Source organism: Neocloeon triangulifer, unplaced genomic scaffold (assembly GCF_031216515.1).
Source record: "Neocloeon triangulifer isolate White Clay Creek 2 clone unplaced genomic scaffold, ASM3121651v1 ptg000013l, whole genome shotgun sequence".
Classification (NCBI taxonomy): domain Eukaryota; kingdom Metazoa; phylum Arthropoda; class Insecta; order Ephemeroptera; family Baetidae; genus Neocloeon; species Neocloeon triangulifer.
The window spans coordinates 6,096,017-6,109,461 of NW_026775555.1; the positions used below are offsets into that span (position 1 = coordinate 6,096,017).

Below are 13,445 nucleotides of genomic sequence, written 5' to 3' on the forward strand. Positions count from 1 at the left end.
GCTTTCATTTTTCTAATAAGTAGTTAATAAGAATGATTTCAGAGTTGAAAAAATGAACTAATTACTTACTGCCATAATTTTTATTATTACTCCAGCTTCATTCATCGAAATTTGGGAACATTCTTAGTTAGATTATAATAATTAATGATTTCAGCCAGCTGATGACCAATAAGAACAAACATTTCTTGAAACTTATGTTCGAGCATATGAAATCCATAAAAAATTTATTTCATTACGGCTTATATTCTACCAATAAAATTAAAATCTGAAAGATATAAAATTTAATTCATATTTTCTAGTAAATAAAATATTAAAAAATAATTGAAACGTAAATTGTAAAAAAGTACAAATATTTATGTATATATTTTTAAAACAAACAATAAAATATACTTTAAAATTTATTATAAATGTTAGATTAATGTGTAGATATGTAATTAATAATTTTTCTACAATGTATATAAAGACGCTATTATGTATTTGCTTGTGTATAGTTAATGGTAGATTAAAATCTATATATGTTGATATTTTCGAAACCGATCAGAAGTGAATGATTTTGAATACGTCATCCTTCATCCTTGTTCCTCTAAAGTTGATTCTCGTTTTTATTTTCCATTAATTCATATTTTGCAGCGATCCGTGTGCCAACTACTAATTTTCGTTTTCCATCTCCACGCACTCGTTTGTATTTGTTTATAATGCAAACCGGCATCTGCATATATTTATTGAAAGACGGCGGCGACGGCGAGCAGGGAGGGTCATCGTCCGTGTGCGCGCCTTTTCTTTATTTGACATTTTTTCTGCATTGGCACCAAATTGTGCGCCGTGTTCGGTCAGTCGCGTAATACACACAGGAAGCGCATGACTTGTATTAGAATTTCGACCGGCCAGCCGAGCCAACGTGCACACTTCTTATTTTTTTATTGTCGTTTTCGGCCGCGCTTGCTTATTATGTGATGGAATACGCGTGTCCGACGTCGCGTGTGCGAAAAGCACAATGCTTGATGGACGACCCGCCTGAAAAACGGCGGCAGCCGCGCCGAGTCACACCTTAAACTTACACATAATAATTTGAGCTGCTGGCCAAAAATTATGTTTCCGCTGATTTTGTCATTTCCATGCAAATCTATTTCCTTTCATAGTCAGAAAAAGAATCATATATAGAGAGTTATTTAAAAAAAATCACAAAATTAAATTAATTTACGGATTGAAATCATCTGGGTGTATTTGACCCATTTATGATTTTTAAAAAAAAATAAATAAATAAAAAAATGTAAATGTTATAATTATTACATTTCGAAATTTCTGACGTAATTTTTAGTTGATCATAAAACTCATATTGGTGAACAAAATCTTGCATTGAATACTATTTATAATTTGAGAATTTTCTCACTGATATTTAAATAGTTTTATAATTATATTTTTTTTCTTAGTATTTTTTATTGCTTAATCTTAATCATCATCTGCTATTAATTATTAAGATTGGATCAATATCCTATTCCACCTCACAAGTTTGCATTCTCAAATTTTTACAATAATTGTAAGATTGTTAATTTTCCATTGTAATTGTTTTTTGGCGGGATTTTTTTATCAGATCAGAGGCCACCTTTAGGGGCACTCGGTGCTGAACACAATCGTACCAGATTAGAGCGAGCTTGTATGAGTTTGGTACGAGTGTATTATAAATTTGTGCCGCCCTGATAAACAGCAAATTCACGGAGAACCCCCGCGGTTCATTAGCAAAGGCTGGCTTGTTTACCGCCCGCGTCCAGCCAACAATGAAAATGCTGGCCGGGCCGCCTAAAAAACACAGCGCGCAGTGCATTATGGCGCATTCAATTACATTTTCATTTTTAAGCCGGGCACACACAGACTAAAGAGCCACACCCAACCGTGTAAGCGCCGGATTTTAGCAAAATTGGGTTTCGGGCTGATTGCCTTGTTTTCATCCCACTAATTAATTACACGGTCAGATACAATCGAAAAAAGGATATTAAATAAATTTTTCAGCAGATTTTTATAATCTCGTACAATTTTCTAGATACAAGAAAAAACAATTTCTTGAAACTAAATAAAGCATGAGAATAGGACTAATAAACTTAAATGAAATTGCAAACACTGTGATAAAATTCACATTTTTTTTTACAAAACTTAAAAAAAAAAATAATAATAATAATTTTCAGCTTCTTTTGCTTAATTTTTTTCTTTGTCGTTGGTTCAATTAAAAGGAATATTGATCCACTCTTAAATTAGACTGTAAGTTGTTGTCGTTATTTTGCAATTCATGACCCTTGGTAATTTATCCATGGTTCATTTCCAATTATAGTTTTTCCTTGGTCTCAGTGTGCAATGTATTGAACCTTAAATCCGAATTGCTGGAATGAGGTTTTTAATTTGGAGCATAATTGAAATATCTGATGCTTTTATTTCTTTTCAAAAATATTAAGTTCAAATTCATGTAAAATTTCCCTTTCAAATCCGATTTAAATATTCCTTTGAATCACTTTGAATGAAAAACCGTGCATTCGATGTTTTTTTCTATTCTTGACCTTTATATTCGTAAGGCCAGAAATGCCAATCAGCTATGAATAATATTAAAAATTAAGCAAGTTTCACACTTCACAGAAATTAAGAGACACGTCAAATTTTAATAAACTCTGAGATTGGTACTCACTTATCTGTTGGAAACGCAGTGATCAGTTTTGAAGTCGAGAGCAGGTATCACGAGTTCGTCGTCCAAAACTTGAAATTGTTAAGGATTTCTCTCTTATCGAAGTCACTGGCCGGGCAGGCCGGGCTAGCTGGGCAGGCTCTGAGCTAGCCGGGCAGGCCGGGCAGGCCGGGCAGGCCGGGCTAGCCGGGCAGGCCGGGAAAGCCGGGCTAGCCGGGCAGGCTCTGGGCTAGCCGGGCAGGCCGGGCAAGCCGGGCAGGCCGGGCAGGCTCTGGGCTAGCCGGGCAGGCTCTGGGCTAGCCGGGCAGGCCGGGCAAGCCGGGCAGGCCGGGCAAGCCGGGCAGGCCGGGCAAGCCGGGCTAGCCGGGCAGGCCGGGCTAGCCGGGCAGGCTTTTGGCTAGCTGGGCAGGCTCTGAGCTAGCTGGGCAGGCTAGGCTATTAGGGCAGGTTCGTAGCTAGCCGGGCAGGCTCTGGGCTAGCCGGGCTAGCCAGGCAGGCTGGGCTAGCCGGGCAGGCCGGGCTAGCCGGGCAGGCCGGGCTAGCCGGGCAGGCTCTGAGCTAGCCGGGCAGGCTCTGGGAGTCGGGCAGGCCGGGCTAGCCGGGCAGGCTTTTGGCTAGCTGGGCAGGCTCTGAGCTAGCTGGGCAGGCTAGGCTAGCAGGGCAGGCTCTGAGCTAGCCGGGCAGGCTCTGGGCTAGCCGGGCAGGCTGGGCTAGCCGGGCAGGCTGGGCTAGCCGGGCAGGCTGGGCTAGCCGGGCAGGCCGGGCTAGCAGGGCAGGCTCTGAGCTAGCCGGGCTAGCCGGGCAGGCCGGGCTAGCCGGGCAGGCCGGGCTAGCCGGGCAGGCTTTGGGCTAGCCGGGCAAGCCGGGTAGGCCGGGCTAGCCGGGCAGGCTTTTGGCTAGCCGGGCAGGCTCTGAGCTAGCTGGGCAGGCTAGGCTAGCAGGGCAGGTTCTGAGCTAGCCGGGCAGGCCGGGCAGGCTTTTTTCTAAATTAATTTTAAAGAAAAAAACTTAAGTCAAAACATTTAGAATTAATTGAGATATTTTTTACTACAAAACAATTAATTACTCCAAAAACCATCATCATCATCATCAGCCGTGTTTTAAAGTTTTATTTAAATAAAACTTTATAATAGAATCAATTTATTAAAAAAAAATATAATAAAAAATTTTTGAGCTTGTGTTATTTTCAAAGAATAAGTAACATGCATTTAAATGTTAAATTTAATTAAAATGTTGTTCATCATAATAAATTGTTAATTTACGATAGCAAAATGCCCTGAAAATTGAAGCCAAATTTGCATATGTGAATTAATTAAGACAAAGAAAAAAGTTGACAAAAAAATTGAAATAAAATAATACCCGAAATATCTCAAAATGCCACGCCCCTTTTTGATTTTGGGCTGAAAACATAAACCTTCTTCATGACCACTGACCGCCTCTTTTCCCAGGGGAATCCTGGAGAAACGGAACAAGGGCATAATTGCAGGGGGGTGGCTCGTAATTTCCATGCATCAATCATAAATTCGCTCAAATTTGAAAACTAGGAAACCTGCCGCTACATTATCAAATCAGTGCTATTTGCAATCGCGCCTTTTTTTCTGCTAAGCGGAGGGAAAACGAGGTTAACGAGGGGGCGGAGTCAGTAATTGTTTACAAAGTGATGGACAATGTCGTGATTCGAGCGCCAGTTCAAAAATTTCGTGTTTTATTGGCAAAAGCCGAGTTAAGTCGGGTCCCGATGCCGAATTCGACCATCGTTCTTGTCAATGTACATAACTATGCAGTTTTCTATTGGACTTTCTGACTTTGAGGCAAGAAAAGTGCGTGAATTGTGATGAAGAAGACGTTCGGCTTTCAGCCTTGGAATCATCATCATCGCTGAACCGCCGCAGCACCTTCAAGGTATGTGGTACATAATTTTGAATTTGAAAAATTTTAAGGAATGACCTAAATTAGAAATGGCTTTCATTTCTCTTTAGTTTGCCTATGATTTGAATCGGCAAAATTTTCAAAATACCATCAACAAAGGGATCTAGGTTGTATGGATAATGTACATACATTTATTTAAATCCATCCGTGATAATTTATAAAATTAATCATATTCTAACATATTAATTTAATATGGAATTTTAATTATCATGCGAATTATGATTCTGGCCAACTTCACTTTCAATTCTGGACCCTTTTTCAACCATCTTATCATACAACGAAGGGACCAGAATTGAAAGTTGCACTCACAATTCTGGCCCCACACCTGAAAATCAACAAGTTTAATATTTACGACCCAAATCGCAGTGAAAATCAACAAGGAATAAAAAAAAATTAATCTGAAAAATTTATAAATAAATAGAAGAGATGCCACGCAATATTTCAAAATTTCCATTTGGTCCAATCTTGTTATAAATTATCAATGTTTTCTACCAAATTTGTGCAATAATGTATGCAGAGTAAATGTGAAAAAGTAGATAATATAAAAAAAAAACAATTTTCATCACCAAGTTTTCCGCAATTATCATGGAAAAGAAAATGAAATGTGGCCAGAATTGTAAGTTTAATATTATTCAGTCTAAAACTAATTATTTTTTTAATTTATTTACAAAAATAATTTAAGATTCAAACATATTTTAAAATAATTTCAGCATGTAATAATGATCATTTTCCTCCTCTATAAACTGCACTGTCGTGCATCCGTATTATGCGTGCAGTGCAGTGGGTATATTGTTGAAGAGGGCCTCATTAATAATTGGATGATACGCCGCTGCACATCCCCATTGTTGCGTTATTATCTGTCTGGCTATTGTGACGAGATCGTCAAAGCTCGCGCCATATTATAATGACACACGGGATGCATTCTCGTGATTTAATCCTCTCGTTTCAAAGATCGCAACCCCTTCACTCCGGAAAACCAGAGTGGCTCTCTAGTTTTTTTTTTATTCTAATGAAACGAAAGCAGGAGAGATTAAATTCAATTTTTTAACACACTCGTCGCCGCTTTTTATCATATCTGCGTGTCACATCTGACGTATCGCATGACCACGTTTTTATTTATGTAATGCCATCGAGAGCGTGCATCGGCCAATTGATGTACAATTTGACAAGGTGTGAAGTGACAGCCCCGAAGAACCGGGGCATAATTATAGGAGGAGGAATCGGACTTTCGGCTTGATTTGTCAATTCGACCTAGACTCTTTGATGCTGTAGTAGTTTTTATCTTGATGTTCTAATTACAAATGTTCTTATTGAAATTGGACAGAATGTGTAAAATACTAAAATTCCTGAATTTTTTAAGCCACAATTTTTTTTCCACTAGAGTAGTATATTTCATAAAATGGAATATAAAATCTAAGTTACACATTCTAGGCCATTTTTTTGACACGGGATCATTGGATTTTGATGAAAATTGACAGGTTGCTTTCCTATGGTATGAAGGATTTTGAAAAAGTCACAAATTGCTAATTTAACAGGGAACAGGGACAAAATTTTGATTGAAACTTCTAAAAATCACAAATTTACGATCGCTTTTATTTGTGCTTCAGAGCAAAATTCTAGGAATGAAAAGTTGGAAATTGAGCTTTGCTTAGGAGACAAAATTAGTAGGTCACCTATTTTGACCCGAAAAATTACAAAAAGCAAATTAAATTTTTAGAATTATAAAAGTACTAAAAGTAGCAATTTTTTTTTTTTTTAATAATAATAAAAATCATTTAATATAAAAATGTAGAAACAGTTTATTCTTATTCTTTTGTATTTTCTTAGATCAATATTAATTAAAGCTCTATTTTCGGAGGTAAAAAAACGTTGATTTGTTTATAAAAATTATTTTGTGCAAAAAGACCTTAAATAAATGTTTTACATGATATTGTACAAAAGTAACTATTGTATTTTGGTGCATCAGATTGTTGCCACAAAAATGTTTATATTAAGAAGTTTCGTACGTCTCAAGAAAACTATCTTGCATATAATTTTCTATTTAAATTTGCATTTTTTCCGACAATGCTTAATACTATAGAATCGTGGTGACTGTTTACAATTTTAAAATATCTACATAAATTATAATTTTAAAAAATTAGATAACCACCCCAAATTAACCAGAAAAAAATCCCTATTGTACTTGAAACGTCAAACTCATTTTGAAAATTTTGTTTTCTCTTTAAAAAAATTAATCGAAAATTTATCCTACAATGTTTTTGAACTTTATAGAAAATAGAAACTTGCTATTTGGTCGACTGTGGAATCGACTCCAAATCGAACTGGATAATTTAATTTGATAGGACAAAGAACGTGTTGACACCTGGAGCCGCGACGGAAGTGATAAAAAGCGACGAAAAAGGCCATAACAGGCGGGAATGGCCTGGCCACGAACGGAATTTGTAAAGAGAGACAAAAGCTTATAAACAAAATAAAAAAGGCAGTTAACACCTGCTATTAACCGAACCGTGGAATATTAATTAGTCGGCTATATTGGAAACGGAGAAATAAATTATGACGCGTTAGACGGACGGAAAAAAATAATAAAGGTGGAAAGGAGTCCCAAAAAGGCCGCGGCATTGTCAGAAGCTGAGTGTGCTTTTTAAATGGATTATTAAGCACTTTATACACACAGCCAGATTGTGTGTGTAATTTTTTATGGTCTCTCTTCTTCTGCTCGTGGAGAGTCAAGGCTTCTGTTTTAACAGCAGATAAAATCACTTTTTCATCTCGAACGGCAGCGATTTTAATATAGAAGAGAGAGAAAAAATGTGAGCATCACGGGGCGGACATTCAAAAGTCACTCTCGCGATCGACAATTTGAATAATGAAAAATTTAGCTTCGATTATATGACTCGACTAAAAAATATGTATTATTAAAAAACAAGACGAAAAGGGCCACGTATATTTAATACTATTAATAATAAATGAAACCTTGAAAGAGATAAATTAACTTGTTATATTAGATTTCTGGCCAGCGCGGTTTGTTTTTTTCTCCAAATTTTTCCTCTCTCCTTTCCCATTGTTGCTTTGTCGCGTCCGTCCGGCCTTCAAGATTTTAACTCTTTACAATTCTAAACAGCTTATCACTCGAGCTGATCGATTTCTCATTGGAAGAAGAAGAAGAAGAAGAAGTATTGCCCAAGAAATAAAATGCCGAAGAAGAAGTCACGACTTTTCTTCTTTTCCCGCTTCGGCGCGGAATCAAAAGGGCCGGTGACATCGCGCGATGCTGTTTGGTTTGTGAAGTGAAAATTAAAAGATTAGCCGCGTATATATTTGTACGCTTGCCTGACAGACCACTTTGTTGTGTTTGACTCTCGCGATGGAATAACGATGATAAATCGACTTTTCAACAAATATCTCCAGCAGGGTGCGCGCGCAAATTTCCAAATTCCTTAACATGACAGCCGTTTGTTTAGGGCCGATTTTTCAAAAGACGTGCGGCAAAGGTCAATGTCGAGACTTGCTCTTCAATGAAAACGAATGCTGCTCTCTTGCTTAAAAAATTTCTATCAAGAGGTTTGAAAGTTATATATAATTAAAAGTTAATAAAAATAATTAAAATTATATTTATAACTTTATTTTGTTTAATTTATAAATATTTTGTTATAATTATATTTGAGTGTTTTTTTTTTCGAATATAATATATTTAATACAAATTTTATCATTTATTTTCCTGTTTTGTAGACCTCTAAATGCTAGTTAAAAGTAGAATTTTTTATTACTTTTGAAATAATACTTTGCGCGGGAAAATTTATTTATAAAGATGCCTAACATTTCACTAAACTACACTTTTATAATAATTTGTATTTCATTCCAGGGATAATATATTTTTGCGACATTTCCCACGTACTTTAAATTTATATTGTATAAACACTTACTAAAATGTTTAAAATTATGAGTGAAGAAAAAAAAATACTTAAATTATCACGTATCATAAAACTTGATATACTCAAGATTAATTATTAATAATTTAAATACAGTTGGTTTCCATAAAAAACATATTTTTAGGTATATATTTAGTTGAATTGAGGAAAAATATCAACTTTTAAATTACTATTGTACGAAAAAATCCACTCGGAGGTAATTGCACAATAATGTCCATAGAATGTCTTGTGTAACATGAGCGGAAAAGCATGAGTTGTTATTCGGAATGAAAAATGATAAATAATTGTTGTCGGCCGCGTCAAAAAAAAACTAAGCATTCCGCTTTGATATGACGCATATTTTCCAACAATATCATGCCGAAATGAAAGAAAGAGATAAAAGGGAATGCTATACATTTATTTTTATATAAACGGCGACGAAGATGGATTACCGGCGGCGGCCGACCGACCGACGAGAAAAATGAGTGGAGAATCAACATTATTTTGTGGCGAGAGCCTTGGAATTCGTGGAGGAAGAGAGACGTGGAGCAAGTGGGCGGCTCACCAGATACTTTTTGTATTTCGGACCCATCAAAAAATAAGGCTTAGTCATGATTTTTGAATATAAAAGGGGGAAAATAACGCTAAGCCGCCTTCCTTATAAGCGCGCCGTGTGTACAATCTTAAATACCGCGTGCACCGTGTCCGACCATTTTTATACCGACGTACGTACTCCTTTTACATATACGTACAAAAAAATCACAAACCTATACACGCAGCAAGCGGATAGATTAATAAAAGTCGCCGCTCTGACTTGCACACTCTGCTCGCTGATGGACTGATGCCCATCGCGATTTGTATACAGACGGAACTTTGCATTTGATACTCAATCTGTTTAGTGGGGAATCTATTTCATGCGTTTCGATCGTCATCAACATCAAGAAAATGACCATAATAATTAAAAAGAACAGATCACATGGCAATGAGGTATTAAAAAAGTGCAAAAATTAGCAAAAAAAAAAAAAAAAAATGATTAAAATAAAAACTTAACACCGCCTATTTTTCACCTGATCTTTAATTACTTAAATAAATTGTATTTGTAATTTTTACTCCAACACAATCATTTTAAAATAAAACAAAATATCTCCTGAGAGATACCACAAAAAAGTCTAAAATAAATTTTTTTTAAATAATTAAATAGTTTTAAAATATATATTTTAATATTTTTAAATTAAACATTGTTGTGTTTGTTTTAGATTCAGTTTTTATATTAAATTTTTGATTTTACTTTATTGTTTTATTTAATCAGCAATTATTATTAGGCTTCAAATTAGTTTCAAACTCGTTTTCAACGTTTCATTTTTCGACAGTCAATTTATTTTGGCGTATTTGCCCTCATAATTGTTACCATTTTATCCGAATAGAAATTGAGCCGTTGTCTAGTTGATTGGCTATTCATTGAATATTTATTAAATAATAAATTAGTTTAGTGCCTCTCACCATTTGTTGTTAATTGTATTTCTTATTTTTAAATATCTCAACAAATACAAAAAATCAGGAAGAATAAACTGAACGCCACAGAATCAGAATGCCACTGTGGTTTACATTTTAACTGTTCACGCCCTAAGTTGTAAAATATTGCCATATCAAATGCAACCCTCTCTCCGCATCCCGCATTTCCCGGCAGCAAAATCAACACATTCAAAAGTTGGCGCTCGCTGCAAAAATCGCATGATAAATTAGTTATTTGAGAGACAGTTTGCGTATGCGGTGTGTGAAATAGGATAATGAGAAAAAGCGACAGTTCTGCTCGGCAGCCATCGTCGCGGAATAATTCTCTGATTTATTGCAGCTTTTGCATATTAGCGAGTGACGCATCAAATCGGCAGCCCGTCACTTTTTGTTATTAATATTTTTCCAACCCCCTCCGACAAAGCCGCAGCCAAAAATTTGTGTGTGTTTATACGCGCAGAGCCGCTGTTTTTAAACTGGCGGCGTTTTTGTCAATTCTTTGTGTCGGTGACAGTCAGCAGCAGAGTTTTAAGTTTGGAAATTATCACGCACCCCAAACTTTTTATGCGCACACCCTTGCCGTGATAATAAAATTTTATATGAATCTGCGAGCGCATCTCTCCGCCTAATCGCCCGGGACAGCAGTTTGGAATTTCGGAATTAAAAAGAGCGAGTGCATGAAATGATCGCGTTCATTGGAAAATATTTTAATATAAAAAAGCTTCCGAGGAGAGGTGCAGCCAGGGGTCGGCTGTTTTGCCCCATATTATGTATTGATACTCGCGCGCAATAGATAGATTTGTAGGGTCATAATCCCGGTGCATTGTGTGCATCCACGTGGGGTCGCATTCTGCACGCAGGGGATTTGTGAAAAATGATCGAGCCTCTTGACACGCGGAAAGGGTCGACAATGACGTCACTTTTAAATTGAATCGCCAAATGCAGAGAGGCACGGTGAAGAGTTTAAAATTTAATTTTCTGAACATCTGGCCGGATTCGAAAAAGATACAAAGTACGACAACCGTTCAGGTCTGGAAACTCCTGGTGGATATGCAACGTGCACAACTTCAAAGAAAAAAACTTTATGAAGCGGACAAAACTTTTATAATTGAGGTCATTTTGAAATTTATTTACGGAAAAAATTTTAAAAATCTAGCAATCAAAATAGATCGTTTTAGAATAAAATAAGATTTCGTAATTTTCATTATTTTTCATACATAATTATCATCGTTACTTTTCCTTCTGTATACCTATAAATTATTAATTGATGCTAGAATCATGATCCAGGTGTAGTTTTTTTTTTTAAATTTTAAATTGCAATAATAATTTCTATAGAACACAGATAATAATTATCAATTATAAACTTGAGAATTTTAATTGAGATTTTTTTATAATCAGAACATTACAAGTAAAATTACTGACGTTTATTTCACTGCATTGATATTTTATCACATTTTCATAATTCCTTGTGGAATTTTTATTAGAAAATTAAAACTGGAAGTATACTTAACAAATAAAACACAAATCAGCTCAAAACATGAACAATTAAAAAAAGAAAAAAAAAACATAATTTCACGATGACATAATTTAATTTTTCTGAATTGAATTGGTTTAAATATATGTTTATCCTTGTTTGTGAATTGTATTTGTGTCAATGAGGCATATTTTTATTAAATTTGAAGTCATAAAAATGAAATATATTGTTTATTTTAGTTTTTACTTTTAAGTAATCTGACTAAACGTGTCGATTAATCGACTTGAACTGTTTTGGTTGCGGTCTCAGCACATTAAACGCCACTTTTCTGCTACTTTTCCCACGGCTCGCTCCTTTATTTACACCTCTCTTGAAATCCACTATTTGAAAAAGCACCCAAGTGCCGTCGCGCCGCTCGAGAGAGAGAAAACTTTGAAACGCTCTGTCACTGCGCGCGGCCCGACTGAATTAAAAAGCGCCGCTTCTGCTGTAAAACTTGACAACAAACACACCATTGTTTCCCCGCTTTGATGTTTTGTAAAACACACACGCTCGTCGCTGCGGCTGCCTGGCTCCCTTATTATTTTGACAGAATTACAACTCATTGAGATCCGCCAAAGCTCGTGAAATTGTCTCTCGCGACTCGTTGCGCTCGAATTTCACCGCCGGTCACGCTCATTTTAGTCTTTTGAGTGCGTCTTCATTCCGTTTCAGCGACATTTTAATCGAATTTTAAAATTAGCACCTCTGTTTGCCGTTTTCAGACCGAGAGGTTCACCTCTAAATTGAGGACTCTTTATAATTTTAAAATAAAAATTGAATGAGAATATCAAATAAATTTATTTTATTTTTAAATGTAACTGATTTTTCTACTATTCCACTTTGTAAATTTTGCATTGAAAAGTCCAAAATAAGTCACGAGTAGGGCTGAGCGTTTTAGTCTATTTTTAAGGTAAAAGTCTATTTTTAAGGTAAAAATAGACTATTTCCCTGCATTCCCTGCATACCCTGCATGCCCTGCATTCCCTGCATTCCCTGCATGCCCTGCATTCCCTGCATGCCCTGCATTCCCTGCATTCCCTACATTCCCTGCATTCCCTGCATGCCCTGCATTCCCTGCATTCCCTACATTCCCTACATTCCCTGCATTCCCTGCATTCCCTGCATGCCCTGCATTCCCTGCATGCCCTGCATTCCCTACATGCCCTGCATTCCCTGCATGCCCCTCACTTTGAGCTCAAATTTAAAAAAAAAAAAATCGAGCCTTCAGCTATTTTAGTCTGTTTTTAGTCGAAATAGTCGATTTTTGTCCATTTAGTCGATTTTGACCCTAGCTTAATCGACTCGAAATTGCATGATTCGTGCTCATTTCATAACCCTAACATCCTGCGAAGATCAGAAAAAAATAGTTGATCGACTTAAACGCTCAGCCCTAGTCACGAGATATGAAAAATGTACATAATTTTGCACAATTTTCTTAAGGAAAACTGGGAAAATTAATTTCGTCAAATTTGATAAGAACAGTTATTTGCAATTTTAATAAAGAATATTTAATTCTGTAATAATGTATTATTCTGGCATTGAATTTTCATAAACTAAAATATCAGGATTCTAGATCATTTTGGAAAGGAAGTAGAAAAAAAATTACATCAAAAAATGAATTGAAATAAGCATTGAAATTGCACTTCACGTGTCTTTGGATCTACTTGACACTGCAAATCTTGTAAGTAGGCCCAAATTTATTTTTGATTTTAAATAATATTTGATTTTAATACGCGTATTTAGTTTTGAAATGTTTAAATTTAAATAATCCAGCCTTTAACTTGCTATAAGTATGCAAAAAATTGCAAAAATTCATTTTTGAAATAAACAATGGGAAGATCTGTATCAACCATTCTTGAGTAACACAATAGTGCCCGAAAGCTTTTGGGCAGTGGCCAGAAACTGGTAATGG

General features: G+C 36.0%; 1 protein-coding gene and 1 long non-coding RNA gene across 2 annotated transcripts in view; one reads left to right on the forward strand and one right to left on the reverse strand.

Moving 5' to 3' along the window:
- The window catches only part of LOC132199093 (zinc finger protein castor homolog 1-like), a 238,490-nt gene that overhangs the window by 161,382 nt on the left and 63,663 nt on the right, over window positions 1–13,445 (reverse strand). The gene's annotated exons all lie outside the window — the stretch shown is intronic.
- Window positions 4,338–13,445, forward strand: part of LOC132199098 (uncharacterized) — a 150,718-nt gene continuing 141,610 nt past the window's right edge. Inside the window, exon 1 of the long non-coding RNA XR_009442078.1 lies at window positions 4,338–4,570. This is a non-coding gene — a long non-coding RNA (uncharacterized LOC132199098). The remainder of the gene's footprint in view (window positions 4,571–13,445) is intronic.